A 6203-nucleotide genomic window follows, 5' to 3' on the forward strand; every position below is an offset into this window, starting at 1 on the left:
TTTTTGATAGGCACCTAACCCTCAAGAACACTTTAAATGTACCACTCCATCTCATCATGGGGATTCTCTATCCATATATGCTCTGGGTTCCACTAACATGTTATGTTCCATGGTGTTATTAATATGATACTATATTGTTACATTTAGGAAATTATTCAAAATGAAATCGACTGATTCCATTCCAAAATATATATTCAGATTGTTTCGTTCTTAAATTCCCGTGGATGAGATAATTTTTTCGCTGATTCAAAGACTACGACTATCTCACTTTGATGGTTGCACTGATTAAGCTATATACTCCATATGATATAGCCAAGGGATAAGGTTAGCAAATTTAAAATTAAAGTGAAATTGAGCACAATTTATATGGATTCGTCACAGCACACGTCACCAATAAACGAAATGAAAACGATACTTTTTTTGGTTTGGAAAATATCGGGGGTTTATAGTGAGAATTCTCACTTTTTAAAAGTCTCTATATATCACTTTGATTGTGCGACTTTTCTCTGAACTCATACTTTAAAGAAGCAGCATCATTTTCACCCAAAATTGACTTGGTCTTATGCAGTTGAGTTTAAGAATATGATGAGAGACTTGTTATTAAATATTTTGAGTTGTTTGCCATAATTATTCGTTAACTAATACTCCCTCCGTCCACGAAATGAGTACCCATTTGTGGACGGCACGGGTTTTAAGAAATGTATGAAGTGTAGTGTGAATAGTTTAAGGGTCCCACTTTTTGAGTGTATTAATTAAAGAGATGTGTGGGGTACACTTGCCAAAAAGGGAAATGGGTACTCATTTCGTGGACGGACGAAAAAGGAAATATGGGTACTCATTTCGTGGACGGAGGGAGTACTATTTTATTTCGGGGATCAATTTATTACTGCATAACTATTCTCATGCCAACGTTTCAAAAAATAAAAAACTATTCTCATGCCAAGACGATATCTGTGACTGTGAGTATCTACCGGGCACACAATATTTTTTCACAAAATATATAATATGTTAAAAAAGAAATTTTCAATTTGACATATTTTTTTTAAATTGAATGACAATTTTGTGATTATATAAAGTTGAAGGTTTATTTGTAAATTATATTTTATCTTTTTATTTTCTTTATCTTCTTTTTTCTTTTTCTTTTTGCTAAAATTATGAAATTTGGCTAATTATAAAAAATTTGATATGCATATCAAACTACACGAGCTTTAATTTGATATATATTTATGTAAATATTGAATTTAAAATGTAAAAGTTATATTTATTTAAAGATTAAAACTTAACAAAATTCTCTCTCCTCACTCATTTTTCTTGAATAAATCTATTTTTATATTTTTAATGTCATTATTTTTTTTAAATTGTTTTATTTTCTTAATTCTTTTATTTTTCATAATATCAATTTTTATTATTATGAATTATTTTTTGATATTTAGCTAAAATATATTAAAATTACACTCTCTCCGTCCCTGAAATAAGTTCATCTTTTTCCTTTTTGGGACGTCTCCCAAATAAGTTCCTCTTTCTTTCTTTCCATTTTTGGACAACTACCCCACCACTAATAATACTTTATTTATTCTTACTTTTCACTTTTTCACCACTTAGGGCCTGTTTGATATGGGTTTATAGGTAGGATAAATTAAATTAATACAGGTTAGTGTGATGTTTGATATCATGTTCAATTAATGTGGTCAACTCCTACTTAATCCTACTTCTACATGCTATTTTGTGGGAATAACCCATACTAATAATCCGGCCTCCCCCCTCGGATAACTTTAATACTGCGAAGTTGGATAAAAATTCTGCTACCCTTCCTCACGCATATCAGTAGGGGTGTAAACAAACCAAGCCGCTCGCGAACTATTCGGAGCTCGGCTCGAAAAAAGCTCGTTCAAGTTCGTTTAGAGAAGCTCGATAAATAAACAAACCAAACTTGAGCTTAGTAGTATTCGGCTCGTTAGCTTGAAAAATATAAATTATTAGTATATACAACTTATATTTATCCACTAAAATTAATAATAATTGTATTAAATCTCTAATTAATTTTATTTGTCATAAGAAAATAATTAATATATTTATTATTTTAAATAAAATAATTTATTTTTAAAATAAAATAATCAATATTTTGAATATAAATATAAATTTAGAAAGTTCGTATAGGCTCGATTAGGCTCGTGAGCCGCTCGCGAGCCTCAAAGTATTCGGTAAGTAAAGTTCGGGATTTGATTCGATACTAAACAAACCAAACTTGAGCACACCACTATTCAGTTTGGCTCGGTTCGATTACACCCCTACATATCAATGCAAATGCCCAAGTAATGGTGGACACACATGATATTTTTAAAATTATATGAGGATAGTTTTGGTATTAGATAATATAATCCAACATAATCCTGTGGATATCAAACACAATATAGGATTAAGTAGCCATGATATCAAACACTCATGAAATAATATAAATCCACACTAATCCACACTAATTTCTCAAGATAATTTTAATCCTAATCAATCCTAAACTGCAAATCAAACGACCCCTTACAATACTAATTATAACATTTTTTTTTTTCAGCTTTTCAACACTCCCAATACTAATTATAATATATTTTTTTTCCACTATCAATACATTTTACCACTTTTTCTTAAAATTCGTGCCGTCCCCAAAGAGAAACTTATTTTGGGGACATAGGGAGTATTTTTTATTATATTTATAAATATGATAATTAATTTGGTATCAATTATAGATTTTTGTGCATTGCACGGTGCAAATACCAGTGAAATAATTTATGGGTTGAAAATCTCAAAACTATCTAGGAATTGGGCTTCACAGAATTCCAATGAGGTGATTTTATATATAACCCATATTTTACTCACTATAGCCTCTTTTTATTAAAAAAAATATATTAAATTATTTGTCAATTATTATTTTGTCCTCATAGTCCCAATCAAAAAGTTAACAAATAATAGCTACAACAACATGAGAATGCAGTCAGGTAAGATTCCTGGCCTCTGAATCCATTCATTTTGTGGGAATTTTGTTCATCATCGGATAGAAAATTAATTTTAGAACCAATTATCAATTCTTTGATAACTTTTTCCATCACATTTAATTGATTCTTTGATTATTCTGATAATTGTTGGAATAAATGGCTTAATATGAATGAGTAATTAAATGCCAATTGGAGAAATAAGGAGTCTGGCGCAGAGGAATCAAGTCTCCTTTGGCGAAACGATTCCTCTGGTGCCTCGACTCCGCTGATGCCTCGACTCCGCTGGCGTCTTGACTCCTCTGGCGTCTCGACTCCTCTGGCGTTTCGATTCCTCTGGTGTCTCGACTCCTCTGGCGTCTCGAATCCTCTGGCGTCTCAACTCCTCTGGTCTGCTCTGCGGACTTCTCTGCTCTGGCACAACGACATCAGCTCTGGCGAGCTTAGCTCTGTTCTGGAGCGAATTTGGCTCTTTCATTGAGCGTCGTCGCGAGGAGTTTTGAGGAGCCTTTAGTTTTGATAAATGAAACGGTGGCACCGCGTGGAGAATTTTGGTGGATGAGGTTGATGAGGTTGCTGACGTGGCAGCGTTTGGATCAGACTGGTGAGGTGGGGGTGGTTGGTTCGCAAAACCGTTGTATCTTGGGGACATTTGCCATCGAACCGTGTGTACTGTGCGGGGCAATTTTGTCTTACGGAAAAAGAGTCAAACTCTTGCCTCGGTTCCTACATTCACGTCGTTATTCTGTCCGCATTTCTACACCCGTCTTTAACAATCGTAAGACAAAATTCTGTGTAGAAGATGACGACACCACCCAACAACAATGTTCCACCCAACAACAATGTTCCACCAGTTCCGACCAACGTACCACATGCTCCAGCACCTGCTGCTGCCGAAAAGCCGGAAAAATTCGCAGGTTCTGAGTTTAAACGTGGGCAGTCTAAGATGCTTTTTTATCTTACTACTTTGAATATGGCTCGTTTTGTGAATGAATCTCCTCCAACTGTGGGGGAAGACGATACTGATTCACAATTGCGGATCGCATATGATACATGGCATCATAGTGACTTTCTATGTCGTAACTATATACTGAATGAGCTAGACAACACTCTTTATAATGTCTACTCTAGCGCCAAGACGTCCAAGGAACTATAGGACTGCTTGGAGACGAAGTACAAGGCAGAAGATGCCGGCTTAAAGAAATTTATAGTCGGTCGTTTTCTAGACTTCAAAATGGTTGATAGCAAAACCGTTGTGGAGCAAGTGCAAGAATTTCAACTCATCTTGCACGACATTCTTGCCGAAGGTATGGAACTGTCTGAATCTTTTCAGGTGGCTGCGGTGATAGAGAAATTACCACCACATTGGAAGGACTTCAAGAACTATCTCAAGCACAAACGCAAGGAGATGGGACTTGAAGACTTGATCGTTCGCTTGAGAATCGAAGAGGACATAGAATCTCCGAAAACAAGACGAACAAAACTTCCATGGAGGCAAAAGCAAATCTAGCCGAGTCTAGCAACAAGAAGAAACGCAAGTTCAAAGGCAAAAATCCAGACTCAAAAGGTCAAAAGAGGATCAAAGGAGATTGCTTCAACTGCGGCAAACCCGGTCACATGGCAAAAGATTATCGCAAACCAAAGAAAGACAAGCACAATGGTCACCATCAAGCCCACGTGACAGAGACAAAGTCTGTGCCCCTCGACTTAGGCGAACTTGACTTGTGTGCAATCGTAAACGAGGCCAATATGGTCGGCAGTCCAAGAGGATGGTGGATCGACACCGGTGCTACCCGGCATGTCTGCGCCGACAAAACAATGTTCTCCTCGTATGAAGCTCTCTCCGACGACAGAAAACTGTATATGGGCAATTCTGCCGCATCCTCTATCATCGGAGTTGGAACCATTGTGCTCAAGATGACGTCGGAACTCAAGGTAACCACACAGAAGGTGTTGCACGTTCCCGACATTCGCAAGAACTTGATCTCAGGATCCGCCTTGTGCAACGCCGGATTTAGACTAGTGTTTGAAGCAGGCAAAGTTGTAATGACCAAGAATGGTCGCTATATAGGAAAAGGCTACCTTGATAATGGCCTTTTCAAGCTTAACGCTATCCCTGTACTTGTACGTGATAATGAAATAAAGGAAAAAGTTACTTACTTGGTTGAGTCTCCTAATTTATGGCATGATAGATTAGGACATGCAAATCTAAACACACTACGTCGTTTAGTAAATTTAGACTTATTGCCAAAGATGTCCTTCAATCAACACAAAAAATGTGAAATTTGTGTTGAAGCAAAAATGGCAAAATCTCATTTTCATTCAGTGGAAAGATCAGCGAAACCTCTTGAATTGATTCACACCGATCTATGTGATTTAAAACTTGTGCAAACAAGAGGTGGAAAGAATTACTTTATAACTTTTATAGATGATTGCACAATATTTTGCTATGTGTATCTTTTGAAAAGCAAAGACGAAGCATTCGAAGCTTTCAAAACATACAAGAATGAAGTTGAAAATCAACTAAACACCAAGATTAAAATGATTCGAAGTGATCGAGGAGGTGAGTATGTTGCACCGTTTGAAGAATTTTGTCGTGAAAATGGCATTATTCATCAAACGACTGCACCTTATTCTCCACAATCAAATGGTGTTGCAGAACGAAAGAATAGAACATTGAAAGAAATGATGAATGCTATGTTGATAAGCTCAGGCCTATCACATAACATGTGGGGGGAAGCTATTCTTTCGGCTAATAAAATCTTGAATAAATTACCCCAAAAGAAACAAAATAAAACTCCATATGAACTATGGAAAGGAAGGAAGCCATCCTATAAATATACAAAAGTGTGGGGGTGCTTAGCAAAAGTTGAAGTACCTAAACCCAAACAAATAAAAATAGGACCAAAAACTGTTGATTGCATCTTCATTGGATATGCAAACAATAGTAGTGCGTACCGATTCTTGGTACACAAATCGGAAGTACCCGATATGAATGAGGGAATGATTATAGAATCAAGAAATGCCATATTTTTTGAAAATATATTCCCCAAGAAAGAGAAGAATGATATAAGTTTGAAAAAGAGAACTTATGATGAAATTTCGCTTAAGGATAATGGACCAACACGTGAACCAACACCGCAACCAAGACGCGGAAAGCGAACAAAGACTGCGAAAACCTTTGGTCCGGATTTCGTAGTTTATACTTTAGAAGACGAACCA

The sequence above is a fragment of the Salvia miltiorrhiza genome, chromosome 8 (assembly GCF_028751815.1).
Source record: "Salvia miltiorrhiza cultivar Shanhuang (shh) chromosome 8, IMPLAD_Smil_shh, whole genome shotgun sequence".
In the NCBI taxonomy this organism is placed as follows: Eukaryota; Viridiplantae; Streptophyta; class Magnoliopsida; order Lamiales; family Lamiaceae; genus Salvia; species Salvia miltiorrhiza.